Raw genomic sequence first — 12,260 nt, forward strand, 5'->3', positions numbered from 1 at the left:
GTTTTGGTTGTGCACACGGCTTTTACTAACCCTGTCAAACTGTATTTGTCTCAATCCACAGGTTTTCTCACTTGTACCCTTCCACTTCTCTTCCCCCTCCCACCAGGAGGGAGGGAGGGAGGTAGGGAGTGAGTGAGTGAGTGAGTGAGTGAGTGAGTGAGTGAGTGAGTGAGTGAGTGAGTGAGTGAGTGAGTGAGTGAGTGAATGGTTGTGTGGGGCTGAGCTGCTAGCTGAGATTAAGACAAGACAAACTCTAAATGAAGGATGAACATTTCAGACATTGACTTTACTCATAAATGAAGTGGATAAGGTTAAGTACAAAATCTATATTCAATTTTCTGTTGTTTCTAGTTTTACATAACTTGAATAATAACTAAAAAAAAAGTATATAAAATCTTATCCTTGCCTCTACTACATTTATTCATACTGTCCATTTCTGTGAATTAACTGAATTTTACTTTAAGCAAATAATAAAAAAAACCAAATACATTTTATGTTAGTAATTTTATAATAGGGTGGTTGGATTTTTCTTATGAATATGAGGATTATGATATAAGAAAACCCAAAGGTTTTCGTATCAGTATTAAGTATGGTCCAGAAGCTTTAGATTGAATCCAGTCTCTACAACTTTATTTATAACAGTCATCAAAGGAAGGCATATAGATATACTGTCTTTGACTGTTGCTGGACGTCAGTAAGTTCATGAACCATGCCAAAATATGTTTTATATAGTAAAGAAAAATTACTAAATACTCATCTGAACTATTTAGTTAATTTTTGTCAGTGATTTGTGGAGGTTTCGTCGGCTTCATGACAGCTTCATAGTACATCAGCATGTGGTTGTTTGCAGCTGTGGAACAGCTAAACCAAAAAATTAATAGCTTTGCATCTTAATATCTTTTTTTTTCCTCATTTTTACATAACTGCATTATTTGAAGTAGTTCTTTTAAACTTCAAGAAGAAAAACACTAGGTAGTGTGCATCTCAGATCATAGTATCTTTCTAATTGCTTGAAAAAATTAAAATAGGGACCTGCACATTTAAGTTCTGAATAAAGAGTTTTCAAAATAAGCAGAATAAGCCTAAGTAAAATTAAAGTTTAACCAATATTCCCTTAGATGCAGTTCTTCTATTGTCTCTATAACATACACCTTAAGCATATGTAATGACCCGTTACCAGGTACCTTGAAAAGTAAGAGTTATGGCTGCAATACTCTTCAGTCCTGTTTGTCTTCAGTCCTTCATGTGTCCACATCACCAAAAAAAAGAAAAATTTAGCTGAACAATTTAATGAACCAACCTAGCTTATTAGCAAGCAATATCTAGATTACTGTTGCCAATTGCATAAAACAAATATATAGTATAATGTAACACTCCTTTCCTTCAGTGTGCTAATCAGCATTGCCACTTCCTTTTGCTGATTACTAGTGAGGAAAAGTAGACCGAGTAATATTTAGCTAGTGAGAACTGTGAACTAACATTTTCTTGTCTCATGTATACGTGACCACTGCATCTTTTGGCTGTGATGACATGTGCTCTTGTCAAGGCACTATGTTGTTGGGAGAAACATTTTCTATCTCTGTGAAGATACAGTTAGTGAGCTTATCCTTCTGATCTTTATTTCTTTCAAATAAGTGACTTTAGTTGTTATTGCTTATTTTCTGCCTGTGATTCCAGCAAACACCTGAAGTACAGCATATCTTGTATCTTTATTAGATATTTTTAGCGTAAATGTTCTGTTTACTATGTATTGGGGTTTTTTTTGGTCCTGCATTCTCCCCCCCTACCACATCCTCAGTCTGAATAAATGGAAAGGGACCTCAAGGTACAAAACGTATTTTAACTAGACTCTCAAAATTTCATATCTGTAGTTAGCAAATATACAAATCAAATCAATATCTCTTTTTAAAAACAAAGGGGAAAAAATTCTCTATTTCCTAAACACGTTGAAAAAGATACATTTAATGCAGAAAGCAAAATATATATTAAAAATATATATTCTCTGAAATTATGAATCATATGTCAGAATATGATAAATTTTATTTTTCAGCATCAGTGTACTTTCACAGGGCAAACAAAAAATGCAACTTGAGAAAGATGTCTGCAGCTCACAGAACATATCACTGCAGGCAAAATGTTTTACCTAGATATAGCAGTTTTATATCAACCTTTATTTAAAGTTGTTTAGGAATCTGGGATATAAACTCACAGGCCTTTTACATAGAAATAATTTGGTTTTTTCTCTGCAATTGGAACTTTCTGTAGCGTTCAAGCTTGCATCCAACTTGGTTGTACCATGGTCTAGAATTTGGCAGTATGTCCTGGAATTCTGTACAGAACAAAAATAAAAATTATCAGTTAGTAGAAATGTAAATTCCCTACAGTAGCACACTGTGTTGAATCATATTTCTTTATTTCATTTTGTTCTCTCTCTTTGCATCAGTACAGATCAAAGAGAGACATGGAGTCAAAACCTTTCCCCCACAAAAAAAGCTATGACCCATCTAAGAGGTTACAATGTGCCATCTGGAAACCTGCACCAGGTACAGTTCTGTACCACATGCATAACTGAAAAACAAGAAGACACTCTATTTTTAATGTTTTTATAAAAAGTAAAGTGATTATTCTTTTTTATCTCATATTTAAAGGAAAAATGTTATTCTTCATGCACTACAGATAAGATTGCTACTTGCTACAGCCTGTTTGTGTGATTAGTCAGCTTAACAAATCACCTTTCTAGCTGATATATCTTACTGGGATTCAAGCCGGACTGCAAAACAATTAGGTGATTGTGGGTTTTGCTTAACCTTACCAAGTAACCTGGTTAGACAACATACCCGAATTAGAAGCATTTCACATCAGAAACAGCACAGCCACTCAGAATATACTTGAAGGAATTATAAACCAGAGATTCAGTTCCCTGCTCTTTTACTTACTGTCAGCCTGTTTTTGGAACTGTGCGAACAATTCAGCTTTCAGGAGGACGAATAAAGTATGCCTTCACACTTTGCATCAAGTAATTATTTCTTCAAAATAAAATATTCAGAATGTTTTTCTTCCTCTACGCCTAAATAAAATGCCAAAATAACTGCAAGTAAAATGGCTTGTCACAAACTCTCTTGTGTTGCTGAAATGGCAGACAGAAAGTGAAAACTCAAATATGGTTAGTTTGATAAAAGAAACATCATAAAATAGACTGTGGCTATTTCTGTACTTTTAAGTTCCTCATATAAAGGATAATAACAATAAGATCCAGTCTTTTAAAAATCTTGGATTATCTAAAATAATTAAAAATGGTAATGTAAATAATTTATTTTTAAAGACTAGGAATTAAAAGTCTGGGGATTTTGTTCTCTGCTGGACAGTCTGACACACATAATACAAAAAAATATTTTGGTACAGCTCTAAGAGGAGCTTTACCACAGAAGCTTGACATAACCTTGCATTTACCAGTCTATACTCCTAGATAGCCAGAATAGTTACTAATGTAGATCTAAGTATGAAAATTTTTATGTTATGAAAAGGTAATTAAATCAAGAAGTTAGCATGTATCTAGATTCTTGAAGTACCATGACCTTTTTTTTTCTGCCCAAATTAATACTTGAGACTTAAAGGTAACACTTCTTATGGCATATCAATTTCAACAATTATCATTAAAGGTTTCTCTATTTTAAAGTTTTACTATGAAGTGGTTTTCCTTTTGATGGAGAAGATGGTGCAGAAACAGCATTCTTTAAACTTTTAGAACTATGAGTTTCAAAATTGTGTGTGATCTCTGCAAAGCTTGGAGGAAGAGCATTTCACTTCAATGTGGGCAAAATTTCTTCTTCTCAAAGTCAATATTCCTCCTTATTGTTCCTGATTCATGGAAAACTATTGAGAGATGGGGTAAAAGCACGCAAGTTCCTGTGCTTTCTGTACAGATGGCATTCCTGTATGTCCCTTAGACCAGATATAGGTACATCTTGTAACAGTTTTCACAAAGTCATACTAGACTCTGCAGTTTCCCTAAAACAGAATGGAGGGGAGGGTGGAGATCATAGTATTTGAAGGGAAGAAGCAATTTAACACAAAATCGCTATGTCAGAACCGTCCTGTTTTTAAATGATAGTTACATGCTGCTAATCTGGACTGCACAGTGTTTTTTGGATATCTGTTCTTGACAGATTTTTTACTGTGTTTGTGTGGATAGCTGGTTTGGTGGCTGAAATAAAAAAACTAACTTTTTTTTTCCTTTTTTGCAAGTCACACAGAATATCTCATTTGACCCAAATGAAATGTATAAATTTGCAGATATTTCACAGATCTATTTCTTCTGCGAGTAAATCACTCTGTTCAGAAACAGTTCAGATGACTTTGACCTTGAACAAAGAAATTATTCATCTGAAAATTTGGTCCCAATCCTGACTAGCATTGCACAGTATTAGACTCCTGAAGTCCAAATATACTAAGTTTAATTACTTTGTTTCATACCTTTTGAATAATATACATTCCTAGGAAACTGCTGGGTACAAAGCACAGAAACTCCATTGTTTAATGAGTAAGGTTACTATGGTGGTTGAAGTCCTTTTTACTATGCTTTAGTGTCCTTCAGGGACCCTGGTGAGAATTTTGGCTTTAATATTCAAAGCTCTTTATGCGACTAGACCGTGCCATTTCAGACTGGATAACATTTTCTGTTCCTCAGGTTAACCCTGATTATTGGTGTGACCTGATGATAGAAGTGTAGAAAATTGCAGAAATATTGTGATGAATGTTAATTTTGGCCTTTCTTCTCTACTGAAATATCCTGTCAATTTTATTAAGGAGGACTTCTAAAGGTTGAAGAGTTTTTTGTTCTTATAGAGAATAAATGCACATTATTTATTTGATTTTGTTTATGATATGCAGGTAGCATTCACAACATCTCTGACAAGCATCAGATTTTGACAACAATTTGTCACAATACCAGAGGAGGTGGGGGAGAAGGTGGTAAAATATGTTCTTAATTTGACTTCATAGATATCCTGATATGTTGTCTGAAAATCCAGGCAAGAATTCAGCAATTTTGTCTTTCACTGGAATATCAGATCTATTAGAAAACAATAGGAGTCAGCACTGCATTCCCTGAGGCTTCTCACGCATCTGATTTCCCTCTCAGTAACCTTTCAAAATCAGTCACAGATGCTCTTATTCTAGATTATAGTGGCATCTAACCTTTGTAAACTTGGACACTGGAGAGAATTAAAAAAGCAGAGTGTAAAAAGAGATACAATCTTCCATTTCAAAATGTTATCATTTCTGAAAGCAGCAACTATTTCATGACCTATAAAGTTCAAAGTTGTGCTATCTTACTTTTCCCTTCACTTTTCTAATCTTTTAACCTTGATCATTGCTTATGCTTGTTCATATTAGTTCTTAATTTCTCACTTTTTATATGTTTTTTAAAATGCAGAAAAATGGGTGCTCTGTAGAAATACACTGAACTACTTTAATAAAATGAAGTGGGCTAATATCTTTACTACTGCAGAATTTAATTTGAATCTGGTAGAACTATTTGCAGTAACAGAGTTCATTCTCTCTGGTTCTTAAAAACACTGGCTTTTTTAACAAAGGGGCATAATAACATATATTTAGCAGATGACCAAAATAGTAAAATTGGGCAAACTTTCTATGTATCTTTACAGTTGCTTTACCTATTAAATGCTGTTTATCTCAACCCATGAATTTTCTCACTTTTATCCTTTCCATTCTCTTTCCCATCCCACTGAGAAGGAGTGAGTGAGCAGCTGGGTGGGGCTGAGCTGACTACCCACAATATTTAGACAGTAGTCCATAACCTAAGCCAGAACTGTCACCATAACTACCAAAAGGACAGCATGATCAAAACATTATCTAAAAATTAAAAAAAAAAAAAGTCAAAATACAAAACCACCGAAAACTTGCTATAATTCTTAGGTTCTAATATGAGCATCTCCAAGCCAAGTATGTACAAGGGTCTAATAAAAGAAAATATGCCTTCAGAATTGTAATTTTCCTGATAAATATCACTCGATATATATGAAAAGAAACAAAAAACCCAAATAACTACAAAAACAAACAAACAAAACCAAAACCACAACCTCACTTCTGTTTAAAATTTTGCTTAGAAAATAAGAGAGGAACACCAGATAGATGGAGAAACTGCCTTTTTCTTTTGACTTGTTTCCATTTTGAGCAGATTCATCATCTCTTTGCCTGGTGCCACGGTCAACACATCTAGAGAGTACAAAGGTAGAAACAGCTCGAGATTAATCTCTTGGGAAGAGACTTTCTAAACTTCATAGATTCTTGTTGCAGTGTGTTAGCCATCTTTAAAGGTCTCTCTGTCGTCTTTCAGCCATACTCCTGTTACCTTCTATTTCATACAATAATAAAATGGGAGAAGAAAATGTGTCAGCAGGTAGATAATGCTGTGGGTGAAGTCATACCCTTATTGCAGTGTTTATACCAAGTAGAGGAAGCTTGTCTTATTTTATCCTTTCTTTTTTCCCCCCATTTTTTAGCTGTTCAAATGTTTTATCCAATTACTGCCATAATTTCTTGAGTCAGAGTTTGTTCACACAAAGTTTGTGAATAAAGATCTACCATGTAACTATCTTTTCTTTCCGAATGTTTTCTTTCTCCTTTCTGTGGCTTTTCTGTAGTTTTCATTCCAAAGTTTAATCCTGTTGTCTATGGATCACAATGATGACAGGTGGGAAGAACTGGCAGAAGGTAATCTTATACACGCATCATGCATCTATTGCTACTGCAAAATTTTCACTTTAGAATTCATTTGTGGTATCTTCTGCAATTCCTGTAGGAATGGTAAATGATGTATGAAATGAAACATTTTTGTTGACTGATTTTACTGAGAATTCAGAGAATAATGTTGTAGTCACTACTGAGGCATATTTATCTTATTTGCCATAATACTCAATATTAAGAGAAGCTGTCAAAAGTTTACTCGGATAAAAACTGTTAGAGAATGAGGGTAAGGGATTTTTAGGGCAAATAGACTATTCTCAGAAAAATCAAAAGAAAAGTAAAGCAGTATTGTCACTGAACAACCCAATTGTTAGACTGCATCTTGGAAGTAGGTCACCTTTTCTGAAGAAGGATGAGATTGCCCTAGAGATGGAGCAATTTAAGGTTAAGGCAATATCAGGTGTTAAAAATCCTTAGTAGAAATAAAGTTTGCACCTATTATGAGAAGCAGAGGTCAGAGACTATAATATCGTGTAATTTTAGTTATGATTACAACAGAAACAGAAAATTCAACCAGATTAAGATCTTAATGCTTATTTTCTATATGTAAATCACTGTGTTCTGTAATTTGCTTTTCTCTTTCTCTTGAATTAGACCCTCAAAAGTTTTTTGTTTTGAACTACTGAGAGATGTAGACTCAAAGCAACCTACTGGCAATAAGCTAGCTTTTCTTCAGCTTGTGTGAACCCCTAAGACTTCAAGACTGTATGAAGAGTAGGTTTAAAACCATTGTTTTGTGGTAGTGTGTCTTACTGTTATAAAAAGTAACAAAAATGGTGAAGTATTTTCTTTTAAAGGTGAGTGAACACACATACATGCAGAAATACTGACATCTGCATTCAAGTTTTCTGATATAATCTGCTCACTTGATCTACTCAGATTTACTTTCATCTTCACAGCAGCTGTGACTAGTATCATTACTGTTGAGGTCCTTTACTTACTGGTCTTACTTGTGTTCTCCGTTGTTGCTCTTTTGACCTCTGCACTTGAAACTGTCAGCGCTGAGAACTGATAAGTTTTTGCAGAACCAAAGTCAAAGACTCATTTCTCTGCTTCCTCACTATAATTATTTCTTCTCACCCTCTTAAAATCAGAGATTAGAAAAAGAAGTGACACAAAGTATGCATCAGTTCAACAAATAAATCATGATGCAGCTACGATTTTGTTGGTGATGTCTTTCTGCCAAGGCATTAGATTTGTTTTACAGGGGAGAACGCTGCTCCATTTAGTATAGGAGTGGAAGCACTGATCTCTGGGTTCTTTTTCCCTTCCCTGAAGATTTTCAGTAGAACTTTGGTAACTTCATTATCATATCTGTAAAGCAGTCAATATATCTTACCATTTTTAATGATATTTGGAATATTTACTGTGGAAATTGCTTCCCTAGTTTCTTCATGAAAACGATCTAATTATAAGAGAACGAATATGGTGAAACAGAGAAATGTGGAAGTGTCCCCACTTTTCTTCAGAATGGTCATTTTTATTGGGTTAAGCTTTCTGGAAAATACACATTGCCCATGTTTTCTGGAGTCTCAGGGGTTAAACAGAAATCTACTATCAAAGACATGGAAGATTATCCAGAAGATAGTTTCCAATTTAGTTTGTTTTCTCACTTTTCACAAGAAAGTGAAAAAAATGTATAGGCTTCCATCCTTGACTGTTCTTAACCAGAATAGTTAGAACAGAAAGGAAAAATGCTTTATGAATTTTAACTTCTCTTATGTAAGTAGAAGAACAAAGCAAACCTGTTTAAATACAGAACAAGTGCTCACCTTTTCAAGTAACCAGACCATAACAAGCAAATTTTTATCTTTTTTTTATCTATGATGAGGACATAGTTACTTAACATCTGAAAAGAAAGTATAATGAAAACATTTTTTTAATTCTTCTTGTTGTCCCATAGTTTTATCTCTCTTTATTTTTTTCTCTTTTCATCTTAAGGCGTATTTTTCCTGTTCTTCACTTAGTAATAGCAGATGCTGTACTCTGATAAACTTTGTCTCATTAAGTGTTAGTGTCTGGTACAGCCCCAGTAGCCCTCAACAAGACTCATCAGAGGCACAGAGCAGATCGAAAAGCAATTAGCATTCTGGCTTGTGATAATTACCCACAGTATGGGAGGCTTATCCAAGATGTAGTTTCCACTGTGTCTAATAATAGGATTCTTTAAACACTGATATATTTTCGTGGACACACCAGTGCTCTCATTTCAATTCTGTCACTTATCTCAGATAGGGGAAATAAACATCCCTCACACATTTTTTTTCTGTCATAAAGAAAAGTACACTGCTGTTCTGACAACTTGTAATGTCACCTAAAAGTCACCTTGAATCATGTTTTAATCAGCTGGAACAAGGCAACATCTCATTTATTTCTGCAGTTTCCTTGCTCCGCAATGCACTGATTGCCGAGACATAGAAATCCAAATTGAGCTCTGATTAAAATGGAATGAGGATGCAGATGCTGTCGTTGCTTCAGAGGGGCACTCTGCTCTGTGCTAGGAAAGGTCAAGGTGATACAAGTTCCAATTAAACCAGAAAGATTTGCTGCAGTCCGTGAATATGTTGCATTGAAACAAGTTTATGCTGTGACAGATTGAATAATTTTTTATTCATTTGTATTTGATCTATTAGCTCTTATTAGCACACGAGCTTGCTTAAAAACCAAGTCAGTATTTTTCACATCCTGCAGTAAGGTACAATCCCGATCTCCTGAAAGTATTGTTTCAGAAGCCACCACCTCCCATATGTAGACAATACTCCAAAGCTGTTTGACATTTTTGTCAATTTTGATTTACTGTTGAATTTTAACACCTAGATAAATAAATAATTAGTTCAAACACACTTTTATTTCTAACTTAATCTAAAGACACAATATACAAATGAATGGATGATTGTGTAGGTGGGCTAGAAATGAGACACCCATGTTGTCTTTAACTCTTAGCTAAATATAGCTAAAAACGAAATGATTACAATAATAACCCACATCACATAGAGATTTTAAAAATAGACACTGATGGTTGAGTTGTAGTATACAGAAATCATAACTCATTTATACACTTGGGCTATGTCTATTACAAGACTATACATTTATTGGTAACATTTTACAATAGATGAAGTTGCCTATTAATTCAAGTGCACTCCTGTAAACCCTGTGGCTACCAATATGAAAGAAGCAACATGATGTTATTCTTAGCTGCAGAAAACATGTTTTGAGTTTTGGCAAAGCAGTTATGTCATATTATTGAGCTAGAAAGTGTAGTAACACAAAGTGACTTGATTCCGAAAAATCCGGTATAAAGAACTGCTCAGAGAATTTTGGATCTTTTGAGCAGCAAAGGTATGTACTGCCGATGTCAGGAGCAAGCGTGGTTTGCACCACAGAGAACTTGCTCAAAGATTTCACACAAAATCAGGGGGCTTTATACAATTTTCATATATGATTAAAAGCATATTCATATTATTACAACATCTATCTATACATATTAATAACAGACAGAGTATAGGTGGAGCTCAGACAGAGCTTGGGGCAGTGCTTCTGTTGGCCCTCAATTTTGGCAGGGGTTTCATTCTTCATCCCGTTGGTCTGGGGTCTTTGCTCCACTTCGTCACCCTGATCTTTCTACCTTTCCATTGTTCTCGACCAGCTACGTGAAGCTTGGAGAAAGCCCTGGCTCCAGGCCTATTTCTCCTATTCAAATGTCTACCTTATCTTACTGTATCCTAATTTATTACCTCTAGGCCTATTGTATATTGCCTCTAGCATTCTTCCAAGTTTTGGTCCAGTAAGCAGAACAGAACAAGCCTTAGCAACACAGACCAACCAGAAGTTAAGAGGTCTCTTAGTAGGCCCAAATCTTTCAGTTAACTCTTTTGGGCCTAGCTTCTTGTATCAGACTTTAAAATTTACCATTTGGAACCTTCCAGGAAAAAGTAACAGGAAAAGACTGAGGAGTGGGCTAATTTAAACACTGATTCTACTTGGAGGCTAGTGTGAACACATTGGAAGAATATGGTAGGTTTTTTTGTTTTGGTTTGGTTTTTTTTTTTCTGAGAATATTGACAATGCTGGCAATATTGTGATGGGACATTTTTCTGAATTAATAACTGATGTGAAATACAGTACAGTGCCAGTGTAACTCCTTACCCTTACACCAGAGGAGGCAATAGGAAAGGGGAGTGAAAGTGAACTATATCTGACACTGCTTCATAAATTGAGCATGAGGTTGGAAGTGTGATGACATATTAATGAGTAAAACATGAGAGCTACTCTCCATTTGCAGACCAAAACTATGCAAAAGTACTAAGCAGGAAATTGTTAGGACCGAAGAAAAGGTCTTGTCGAACATACTCATGGGAATGGATTTCTGAATAGTATTACTGACAGTGCAACAGTGACCCATTTGATCTTTTCTTTCTGAGAACCTGGTAGTTAAAAGGTTCAGTCTTTCTCTGTGACTTTGTTTGGTTATGTAGCTTAGCTTTCATAGGCCTAGGTGTGGTGAGATCGCAGACTTTGGCTCATCTGTAGTTTCAGTCCTTGACCAAGACCATTATTCAAAGAAAACAGTACTTATAGTGTATTAGAAAATTAGGCTTATCCATGAAACATTTGTTGAGTGGTCTGTCATTGACACAAACTATAGTCCCCAAAAAACAAAATTCATCTCTGATCTGCATAGGCTTGGGAAGACAAGTTAGTAATGAGTGTGACAGTAAGCAGAGGGTAACTAGTGTTTTAATGCCCATTGTGCCTCTTAAAATCTTTTCCTTATCCTATAACCCATATGCAATGTCCTGTTGAAAGATTTGAGGATGCTAAATTATATCTCATTTTTCTAGATGATCGCATAGACAAAAACTAATTCCTTGAATCTACGGACGTTAGCAAGGGAAAGCCTACCCATTTTTTAAATAGATATTTTCTTACGGTTTACTCAAAGTTTATAGTATTTCTCAGCCCTGTTTTGCAATGTCAGTGGAAAGAATTTATCACACAGGCTTAAGGACTAAATATGTCTATCCATATTTGAATATCATTAACAATAAATGAAATGTGTTGAATATTAATGACAGTGACAAAATCATATAATTCAAAATTTCACTAGCATAATACCTGATAGTTTAATAGCATTTAGGGGCTTTAATTTTGAGACTCATTTCATACTTTTTATAATTCAATAGTTATGGTTGTTTAGCCAGCTTTTTCAGTGGTTTTCCACTTTACTGAGGCTACAGTCCTGTTAATAAATTACCTTGTCTAATTTTCTGCCCCTGACAACAAGTGGCATGCTACCATTTTTATGTGTACCCTTTCCACATTGCATTCCCTTGGATCGATACGTGAACCCTTGTATCTTATTGAATACAAAGACCTTTCCATGTCAACATGGGACACTGTCCTCACAGTTTAACTCACTTCCCTTAAAAAAAAACAGGTAATCTTCTCCAGATAGGCTACTGTCAATCATCCCTGGCCCATGCCTTTCCTCA

At 35.0% G+C, this 12,260-nt stretch overlaps 1 long non-coding RNA gene across 1 annotated transcript; it reads right to left on the reverse strand.

Moving 5' to 3' along the window:
• Positions 1 to 505: 505 nt before the first annotated feature.
• Positions 506 to 9,750, reverse strand: LOC135417635 (uncharacterized). The gene is made up of 4 exons (XR_010432164.1): positions 8,541 to 9,750; positions 2,937 to 3,067; positions 2,210 to 2,329; positions 506 to 1,239 (listed from the first exon to the last, which is right to left on the reverse strand). It is a non-coding gene; the product is annotated as an uncharacterized LOC135417635 (long non-coding RNA).
• Between the last annotated feature and the right edge of the window lie 2,510 nt (positions 9,751 to 12,260).

This window comes from Pseudopipra pipra, chromosome 1, assembly GCF_036250125.1.
Source record: "Pseudopipra pipra isolate bDixPip1 chromosome 1, bDixPip1.hap1, whole genome shotgun sequence".
Lineage (NCBI taxonomy): Eukaryota > Metazoa > Chordata > Aves > Passeriformes > Pipridae > Pseudopipra > Pseudopipra pipra.